This window comes from Cynocephalus volans, chromosome 4 (assembly GCF_027409185.1).
Source record: "Cynocephalus volans isolate mCynVol1 chromosome 4, mCynVol1.pri, whole genome shotgun sequence".
Lineage (NCBI taxonomy): Eukaryota > Metazoa > Chordata > Mammalia > Dermoptera > Cynocephalidae > Cynocephalus > Cynocephalus volans.
In genome coordinates this window covers 69,160,852-69,172,279 of record NC_084463.1, presented here as the reverse complement: position 1 = coordinate 69,172,279, position 11,428 = coordinate 69,160,852, and the positions used below count along the sequence as shown (strand labels likewise).

At 35.1% G+C, this 11,428-nt stretch overlaps 1 protein-coding gene and 1 pseudogene across 3 annotated transcripts in view; both read left to right on the top strand.

The window, feature by feature from the left end:
* GRIA4 (glutamate ionotropic receptor AMPA type subunit 4) overlaps nucleotides 1–11,428 on the top strand; it is a 373,844-nt gene that overhangs the window by 104,101 nt on the left and 258,315 nt on the right. The gene's annotated exons all lie outside the window — the stretch shown is intronic.
* On the top strand, nucleotides 2,119–3,728 carry LOC134374980 (60 kDa heat shock protein, mitochondrial-like; annotated as a pseudogene).

The following is an 11,428-nucleotide window of genomic DNA, read 5'->3' as shown; positions in this document are numbered from 1 at the left end:
ATTTTTTAAATGCTTTACAGAGAAGCATATATTTTATATTAACGGTGCAGCAATATCTATAATGACTGAGGATGTGCCAAAAGAATAAAGCCTCCTACCCAAACTTCTTGTCCCTTGTCCCTGCCATCTCAAAGAAGAACAGTGTACCTTCCAGAGAAGATTTTATTTGTGGTTAATTATATAAGTGATTGAATATGGGACAAAGCACTATGGTCTTCTTGGGTGAGACAGTATTAGCAGGATTTGTAGGGGGTTTCATTTCCTTCTTCCTTCCCCTCTTCCCTGTACTTTGTAATGTCAGTGTTTATATGAACATGACTTTCATTTGCTTTTCCAGAATAAAAAAAATTATTAATTGAAAGACAAATAAATAAATAAATAAATAAAATAGCCTAAGAAGGATGCAGATGGGTAGAGGAAACCCCTTCTACAACTGAAGTGAAGATTAAACATTTTAGAATAAACTTAAAAAGAAATGTGCAAGACACAAGCACATGTGCAAAACTTTAAAACATCCCTGAGAGACACAAAAATAGACTTGAGTAAGTGAAAAGACACCCCCTGTTCTTATACTAGACTAAACATTATAAAGATGTCAGTTTTCCTCATGTTAATTTATAAATTTAACTCAATCATAATCAAAACATTAGCAGGCTTTCTTTTAATGGAGTAAGAATAGCTAATAATAAAGTTCATATGGAAAAACAAACATGTAAGAAGAGGCAGGAAAACACTGAAAAATGAAAACCTGTAAGAGAATATTACCCCTTTCAGATAAAAAAGTGTACTTCAAAGTATCTATAATTAAAATAGTATGGTACTGGCACACAAATAGACAATGAGACCAGTGGAATTGAATTGAAAGCCTGGAAATGGATCTAAGTACACATGGAAGTTTGTTATACAATAAAGGTAGCATCTTTGGGGCATCACTGGACAATGACAGACTTTTTAATTAATGATTATGAAACAACTGGGTAAATATTTGGAAAAAAACAAAAGTTGTAGTATAACTCACATCATACATCAGAATAAACTCAAAATGTATCAGGAATCTAAATGTAAAAAAATGAAAACATACAAGAACTAGAAGAAAACAGAGGTGAATTTCTCTTTAACCTCATTATAGTAAAATACTTTGTATTTCCCAAACTCCAAAGGAACAAAAAGAAAACATTCATTAATTTAACCACATAAAATTAACAAAACAAAAACAACACCATAAATAAAATCATAGACAATTAGCAATATGGGAGAAAATATTTGAAGTGTATAGCAGAAAGGGCTAATATTCCTAATATAAAAAGAACTCTTAAAATTGAAGGAAAAGGGATCAAAAACCCAATCATAAAGCAAGAAAAAGACCTGAGCAGACATTCACAATGGAGAGAGAGAGAGAGAGAGAGAGAGAGAGGATGTCTATGTTTTATTAAAGGGAGAAATAACCCATATGTGTATCCACCCCCAAAAAGTTCAAACACAATTAGCACAATTAGAAAAATACAAATTAAAACAACGTCATTTCTCACTTATCACATGGGCAAACATGATATATACTTTTTATACTTGAAAAGTATAACAGCACACCATCTTGATGAGGCTGTGGGGACTCTCATATATTGGTAGTGGGAATGCAAACTTGCAACATCCTTCTAGAGAGGAATTTAGCCATATCTATACACTTATCTTTTGATCCAGCAATCTCCCTTCTAGGAATCTACCCTGAAGATACACTGCCAACAATACATATGCACAAGTTTATTCATTGCAGCATTGTTTGTAGCTGCAAAATATTGGAAACAACCTAAATGCCCATATATGGGAGAGTGATTGAATAAAATTTAGTACATCCACACAGTGCAGTACTAAGAAACTGTAAAAAAGACTGAGGAAGATTTCTATGTACTAATATAGAGTTATTTCCAAGATACATTGTTAAGTGAAAGACAAAAAAAAAAGAAAAAGAAAAAAAAATGCAAAGCATAGCCCATGAGGTTGCTGAGACCTGGCCAACCAGAAGGCTGTGCTGTGCAAAGGGCAGGGGAGATAGTGGAGAGAGGGGACATGGGGCTCATAGCTGTATGCACCCTCTGCACACCCTGTTGTTGCTTTGTAGAAATGCTTCAACTACCTGCAGTGCTTTGCCAGATGAGGAAGGCATCCTGGCTCATCATGTCACATGGGCTTATGCCAAAGATATAGATCCAGATGCTCAAAAGATGTGGTGCAGATGCCCAGGCCTAACTGCTTCAAAGATAGACCTTTTAGCCATTTTTCCTATGGACCAAAGGGAAGAAGAGTGATTACTGAATGAAGTTGGGGAAGTTCCAAAGTAGTAAAAGATGGTGTGAACATTGCAAAGTCAATTGATTTAAAGGATACATATAAAAATATTGGAGCTATACTTGTTCAAGATGTTGTCAGTAATAGATATGAAGAGGCCACTGTACTGGTACACTCCATTGCCAAAGAGGGCTTTGAGAAGATTTGCAAAAGTGCTAATCCAGGGGAAATCAGGAGAGGTAGATGTTAATGCAGATGCTGTAATTGCTACATTTAAGAAGCAGTCTTAGCCTGTGATAACACCTGGCTGATTTCTACAAACAGAGACAAAGATATTGGCAACATCATTTCTGATGCAATGAAAAAGTTTGGAAGGAAGAGTGTCATCACATTAAAGGATAGAGAAACACTGAATGACAAATTAGAAATTATTAAGGGCATGAAGTTTGATCAGTGTATTTCTTCATACTTAATATATATCAAAAGGTGAGAAATGTGAATTCCAGTATGCCTATGTTCTGTTGAGTAAAAAGAAAATTTCTGGCATCCAGTCCCTTGTACCTTCCCTTGAAATTGCCAGTGCTCTCACAGTAAGTCCTTGGTAATAATTACGAAAGACGTTTATGGAAAAGCTCTAAGTACACTCCTTTTGAATGTGCTAAAAGTTGGTCTTCAGGTTATACCAGTCGAAGCTCCTGGTTTTGGTGACAGTAGGAAGAGCCAGCTTAAAGACTGGCTATTGCTATTAGTAGTTTAATGTTTGGAGAAGAAGTCCTGACCCTAAATCTTGAAGATGTTCAGCCTCATGATAGGGAAAATTGGAGGGGTCATTGTGACCAAAGACGATGCCATGCCCTTAAACGGAAAAGGTGACAAGTCTCAAATTGGAAAACATATTCAAGAAATCAATGAGCAGATAAATATCATGACTAATGAATATGAAAAGGAAAAATTGAACAAGCATCTGGCAAAACTTTTAGATGGAGTAGCTTGCTGAAGTTTCATGGGACAAGTGACTTCAAAGTGAATAAAAAGACAGAGTTATGGATGCCCTCAATGCTACAGGAGCTGCTGTTGAAGGCATTGTTCTGGGAGGAAGTGGTGCTTGACTTTAGTGCATTCCAGCCTTAGACTCACTAACTACAGCTAATGGAGATCGAAAAACTGATACAGAAATTATGAAAAGAACACTCAAAATTATTGCAGTGATGAATGCAATGCAGATGTTGAAGGATCACTAATAGTTGAGAAAATTATGTAAAGTTGTGCTTTGGAGATTTTGTGAATACTATGGTGAAAGAAATCGTTGATCCAACTAGGGTTGTAAGACTACTTTATTGGATGCTGCTGGGGTGGCCTCCCAGCTAACTACAGCAGAAGTTGTAGTCATGGAAATTCATAAAGTATAGAAGGACCCTGGAATAGGTGAAATGGGTGGAAGGTGAGGTGACATGTTCTAACTCCTAAGAATAGTATTTTACCATTATTAATGAACTGGACAGGATTCACAAGGAAGTGTCTCTCACCAATGACTTCAGAGAAGTCAACTGAAGAAAATGACTGAAGAAAAGATGGGCTGGCATTTAAGAAAAATCACTGTAACCATCAGTGACTAGTTTCAGTTGACAGTATATAAGGACAATGCTGTCATTTTCCATGCCACAGATAATTTATTTTGTGTTTTTGAATAAGAGGGCATTTTTACATTTGGGGCAGGTGGGGGGAACACAACGTGTGAAGGGATATTTATAGTATGATAACCTTCATGTAATAAAGAAGGGAGAATGAGAAAAGACACATTTATCCACTCATCTCTTCATGGAAATACCAGAAAGATAGAGAGAAACACATGAGATTGGTTACCAACATAGAATGGGTAGGAATGGAAATGAAAGAATGTAAAGGGAATGATACTTCTTTTAGTATACTTTTCTGTAATACACTGTCCTTTAGAACATCATCCCAAATGTAAATGAATAAAACAAACCAGTATGTAGGGGAAACCCAATTAGAAAACAAATAATAGCATATGTACCTGACTGTGTGACAAATGAATGATGTAACCACATGGAAGAGGCTAGAGAAGAAAAGAATTTAAGTAATTTTGGAAAATAATATTTATTTGGATTATTTACTGTACACGAGTATTGTACTCTTGTTAGTAAGTTTGTTTTGTAGAAATTTATTAGTTAGCAACACTGAAACTACTTTATGAGAATACTAGGATTGAGCAAATAAGTAAATTTGTTGTGGATAATAAGAAACAGGTTACTCACTGTTGGAGAAAGAAGACAAAAATAAGAAAAGTGCAAGAATGAGCACTCTGGTGTTGGATTGACACACCAGAGGTGTAACTGTGAATGCCTAGTTTTTAATATCACTACAGAATTTTTGATATTGAAATACATATAGATGTGCATGTGTGTGAGTATTCAGACGTGTGTCTCCTAGCTCTGTCCACTGAGAGGACCTGGAAGCAAGAATATCCCAGTAGCAATGAACACTCTTGGCACCCAGATTTTAATTTTGAATATAAATCTTCAATTAAAGGAACCGGGACTTCTTAGAAATATAGCTGATTATAGCTGCGGGACAGGGAAAGTATAAAGTGAGAAAGGACCATGTTGTAGTGTCAGAAAAATAAAGAAGTGCTCATGAAATGACTGGGAAAGGCATATGGAAAGGATTCACGAGCCAACTTGAAAGAGCTACCAGTGGCCAAATCTGAAACAATGTGAGCAAAAAATAAATAATTGTCACAGTGTATTATAACCATAGAATATAATAAAATAAATATCCACAGGTTGAAACTGACATAAATAAGTGAATAAAGACATACATGGGAGAGAAGATAGAGCTTTTCCTTCTATTAAAGTTGCAATGAATAATGTAGAAGGAAGGATAGAAACAGAAAATTACCATTAAGTAAACAACACAGTAATAATTACTGCAGGAAAGAATTACCAATGGATGCTAAAATTAAGAGGTGAATGCATAATGAGAAAGAAGCTATTTGAATAGTCTCAAAGTCTTTCTCTACAAAATACTTCTTAACAAGGGGACAACAGTAACTTTACACTGGAGAAACCTGGCAGACAGCATCTTAACCGAGTGACTGAAATTAGCATCACCAGTAATGAGACATACTGGCATCATGTACCTCCACACTGAGAAGGGCACAGCATCACTTCTGTGACATTTCTGCCACCTACAAAAATATCAAACACCCAGGAGGAAGAGGGTGGCAGAGAGGAAGAGAGGGAGGAGAAAGGGTAACTATTGATGATGGTTTGACACTCCCACTTAATTAAGATGCTGGAGAATAGAGATAGATGTGTAGATTGTAAAAAATAGTGAATTAATAGAACTTGAAGATCAATATGGGATGTGAAAAAGTGGTTTTCAGAGAGAGTGAAAGAAGTTTAAAGGAAGACCCTCAAATATGTTGGCTGCACAATGGGTGATGACCTTGCCATTTATTTAACTACAGGACGCATTAGAGCAAGTAACATTTTAATAGGAACTATTCACTAACTTGGAAATGCTGTCAATTTGTTAATACTGCCATCCCAAGCATGTACCATATCCTTACTGATCCTTACTGAAGTTTTTTTTTAATTGGTTATGAATTTCCATGAGATACAGAGCTGGTTGTCACCCCTCATGTCCAAGATGTGAAGGCCAGATTCACACTGCAGCGTGCACATTACCACAAATTGCGTTTGTACCTTATGTCCCCCACGCAATTATCTCCCACGCCCCTCCCACTCCACTTTGTATCCGAAGATATGTTCTCTCCCTCTGCAAGTCCAACGCACCACTGTGGTCTTTTTTTCCTTCCTTCTTTCTCTCTTAGCTCCCACATATGAGTGAGAACATGTGGTATTTATCCCTCTGTGCTTTGCTTATTTCACTTAACATAAGTTTCTCCAAGTTCATCCATGTTGTTGCAAATGGGAGAATTTCATTTTTTTTTTATGTCAGAGAACTATTCCGTGGTGTATATATAACACAGTTTCCTTATCCTTCCTTCCTTCCCATCCATTGATGGACATTTAGGTTGGTTCCATGTCCTGGCTATTGTAAACAGAGCTGCAATGAACACGGGAATGCAGGTATCCCTTCAACATCATGATTTCCATTCTTCTGTGTATACACCCAGAAGTGGGATTGCTGGGTTGTACGGAAGATCTATCTATAGTTGTTTGAGAAACCTCCAAACTGTTTTCCATAGTGGTTGTACTAATCTACAGTCCCAACAACAGTGTAGGAGCGTTCCCCTTCTGTCCACACCCTCACCGGCATTTGTTATTCACCGTCTGTTTGATTATAGCCAGTCTAGCTGGGGTGAGATGGTATCTCAATGTAGTTTTAATTTGCATTTCCTTGATGACTAGTGATGTTGAGCATTTTTTCATGTACGTGTTGGCCATTTGTATGTCTTCCTTTGAAAAATGTCTATTCAGCTCCTTTGCCCACTTTTTAATTGGGTCATTTGTTTTTTTACTGTGCAATTGTTTGAGTTCCTTGTATATTATGGATATTAATCCCTTGTCAGATGCATAGTTAGCAAAAATTTTTTCCCAGTATGTAGGTTCTTTTCACTCTGTTGATTGTTTCCTTTGCTGTGCAGAAGCTTTTTGGTTTGATATAGTCCCATTTGTTTATTTTTTCTTTTGCTGCTTGTGCTTTCAGGCTCATGTTCATAAAGTCTGTGCCCAGACCTAGTTCCTAAAGTGTTTCACCTATATTTTTCCTTAGTAATTTTACAGTTTCAGGTCTTATACTTAAGTCTTTAATCCATTTTGAGTTGATTTTAGTGTATGGTGAGAGGTGCACATCTAATTTCATTCTTCTGCATATGGATATCGAGTTTTTCCATCACCGCTTGTTGAAGAGGCAGTCTTTTCCCCAATGTAGGTTTTTGTTGCCTTTGTCCAATATCAGATGGCTGTAAGCCTGAGAGTTGATTTCTGTGTTCTCAATTCTACTCCACTGGTCTGAATGTCTATTTTTATACCAGTACCATAGTAATAACAGCTTTGTAGTTTAATTTGAAGTCAGGTAGTATTATGCCACTGGCTTTATTTATTTATTTATTTTGCTCAGGATTGCTTTGGCTATTTGGGGTCTTTTGTTTTTCCATATGAAAGTTAGGGTTGTTTTTTCCATTTCTGTGAAGAACAACATTGGTATTTTGATGGGGATTACATTGAATCTATAGATCACTTTGGGTAGTATAGACATTTTCACAACATTAATTCTTCCAATCCAAGAACATGGGATATCTTTCCATCTATCTTTTCATATTTTATATTATTATTATTTTTTATCTTATTATTAAGGTCAGATAGTCAAATTGTATCCACAGAGAAGCTAGGTTTAGAATGACAAAATTCATACCAGCAGGCCTGCTCACCTAGGAATATGTGTCTTCATTGGACCCAGGGCTGATGTGTGGGAAGTTCTGTTCATCCTGGCTTATTCTTTACAGTAAACAAAGTTCTTTTTTTCTGCTTTATTCGATTGCTCTTTGTAGCTTTAGTAATCTGTAGGAAGCAGTAATAGCCTCAGATATGCCATGGAAGACACCTCTAAAATAAGTTGTGGTCTACGATATCAGAAAGATTCCTGGACCCTGAGCCCACCATCACAGAAAGTATTTTATTTGCAACACGTGGAAAGAAGTACCATCAGTTGTCTCCTTCGTGTTATAATTAAATGCCAAAAAAAAAAAAAAAAAAACGACATGAGTGTTTTAGACATGAAATATTCGGTTTCAATTCAGAACGTTTCTGTTTGAAGTTTAGAAGATTGATTAAATATTGGTTAGTTTGTATAGAAGATTACAAAATTTATCATTTTCTCAGTAATGTACCATATATCGACTGCCTAGTGATTGTGAGCTTTTGTTTTATTATGAACTCTTTCTTCCTAAATATTTGGTATATAAAATAGAATATGGTATTATGAAATAAAAAAATCCTTTAGCTGTATGGTAAACATTATAGTTGTACATTTTCAGATCATAAGTTTTAGTTGATGTTTATGTCATGTATATATAATTACAACCAATTAAAACCATGCTTATCTCTGGGTATCCACAAAATATCCTACTATTTTCCTTCACAATGACCCCAGAGTCTGTACTGAAATAACAGATGCATGGATACATACATAACTGCATACTCACAGTCATGCAAATCTGGATGTGTGTATACCCAAATGATGATCATGCCATGTTTATTTATATTGTTAAGATAATATCCTCTTGACTTAAATACCTTTTCAGCAAGTCTCATGTATTTGATGATGACTTTCCTTCTCTATATTTTACATTGATTTCTATGAAGTCTTCACATTTTCCAGATTTCTTCAGGTTTAATCTTTTCTCTCTCTTTTAGTAAACTGCTCAAAAGGATTGATGTTATGTTGAACATAGAAGTAAAATCCATGACTAAACTAACACTACCTACTGATTAAATATATTCTGTGATAAGAGTGGATCATTAAACTCAGGTTTAAAATCACTGTGCAACTTAGCAAAGACATAAAGAAGCAGCAAAGGAGAAAAAATCCACCTAAATGTTTTCCCTATACTTAAATACATAGTGTTTATTATTTAAGTAACAATTTTTGTTTTGACTTGGGAAGGTGTTCTTAATCATCTTGAAAACATTTTAAAATGATGTCCCATAATTTCAAAATTACAATATTGTTTCCAGAGCTATCTATTTTAATTTCCTTTTCTTCAGTGTCCCTGCCCCTGAACATGGGCACTGATCTAATAGAGAAAATAATAGAGTTATTGGAGAAATTTGTACACAACAATACCATTGATTATGGACACAACTCAATATTTAAAACAATGCCACCACCAGTACTGCTGCCCAATTTACTTCACCCTTTCTTTTCATTTTATTTTATTTTATTGTGGTAAGAAATCTTAACGTGAGATCTGTCTTCTTCACACATTTTAAATGTACAATGCAATGTTGTTAACTATAGGTACACTGTTGTACATATCTCTAGAACTTATCCATCTTACTTAAGTGAAACATTATCCCTGTTGATTAATAACTTCAAATTTCTCTCTCCCCTCATTCTCTGGCAACCACCAGTCCAGTCTCTGATTTTATGAATTTGGCTATTTTAGATACCTCGTAAAGTGGAATCATGCAGTACTTGTCTTTCCACATGTGGCTTTTTCTACTTAGCATGTCCTCAAGATCCATCCATGTTGTCTCATATTGCAGAATTTTCTTCTATTTTAAGGCTGAAGAGTATTCTGTTGCATGTACCTACCACATTTTCTTTATCCACTCATCTGTCAATAGACATTTAGGATGTTTTCACATCTTGGGTATTGTGAATAGTGCTATAATGAATATAGGAGTGGGTATAAGATCTCTTCGAGATCCTGATTTCTATTCTTTTGGATAAATACCCAGAAGTGGGATTGCTGGATCATCCAATAGTTCTATTTTTAATTTTCTGATGAGTTTTGCTACTGTTTTGCATAGCAGTTATGCCAATTTGCATTCCTACCAACAGTGTGCAAGAGTTCCAGTTTTCCATATCTTTACCAACCCTTGTCTTTTGTTGTTTGGACAATAGCCATCCTGACAGGTGAGATGATGTATCATTGTGGTTTTGATCTGCATTTCCCTAATGATTAGTGACAATAAGCATTTTTTCATATACCTTTTGGCCATTTGTATATCTTCTTTGGTGAAATGTACTCAGCCCACTTTTTTTTTTTTTTTTTTTTTTTACAGATTTACCTCTTATTATACATATAGTTTGTAAATTTTTTTTTCCCATTGCATAGGTTGCCTTTTTACTTTGTTGGCTATTTCCTTTCCTGTGGAACTGGCATACCACATCTAGACCAATGTAACAGAACAGAGAGCCCAGGAATAAATTCACACATATACAGACAATTGATCTTTGACAAGAGTGCCAAGAATACGCAGTGGGGAAAAGATAGCCTCTTCAACAAATGGTGAAAGGAAACCTGGGTATCCACATGTAAAAGAATGAATTTGGATCCTTATCTTACACCGTACACAAAAGTCAACCCCAAATGGATTAAAGAGATAAACATAAAACCTTAAACTGTAAACTTGTAGAAGAAAGTGTAAGAGAAAATCTTCATGATGTTGGTCCTGGCAATGATTTTATGGATATGACACCAAAAGCACAGGCAATAAAAATAAAGTGGGACTACATCAAACTAAAAAGCTTCTGTACAGAAAGGATACTCTACCCTTTCTGACATTGAAGTACACAGAGCACGACTATCATAAGTTAACTGCAGAAGTTCAAAGGTAGGTAGTTTGCACTAAAATATATTGAAATAATAAAAAATACATTTAAATGTAGTAAAATAAAATCTTCCAAGAAAAATATTTTAAATTTTTGAAAACAATCATGAGTGATTAAACTGATTAAACAAAAAGCTTTCATGGGTTCATAGGAAATCTTTTCTAATTACAGCATTTATCATTTTTATGTTTTGTAATAAAAAGAAGTCATAGTCATGGTAAAGACATACAACTGCAAAAGATAAACCAGAAATATAGTTTTGTTCCCTTAAAAATGCTACTGCTAAAGTCTGATTCTTTAGTATTTGGGTCTATTAAATGACTAGCAAACTGTGAAGAAGTCCATCTGCATCTTGTTTAGCAAAGTTTGCATTTTATTATAATGTCATTGTGCAAGATAGTTAAAACTAAACTTGTGATGTCAACTTTATTTGATGAGTCAAAAACTCAGGAGTAACTCTCATGCTATACTACACTAAAGTATCCAAAGGGAGAGAATGGGCCTGGGACCGGCTAGTCCTGGTTTCAAACTTCAGGATTGCTACTTAGCCCATAACAGGTCTGTGAACCTTGATGATGGGCACAAATGATTTAAGCTTCATTTTTCTAGAGTGTGAACTGGAGTAAAAGACTCAACTCATTGTAAAAGACTCAACGCATAATGTTCATGGGGAATTAACTGAAATAGTTGCAATATCAAGTATGGTACCCAGTATATGCATTTTTTCTTAAAAAAAAAAAAGAATGGATGAAATTTAGCTGATAAACACATAAAGAGTTATATTTTCATTTTCTTTACTATTGTTTTTATTAAGAAG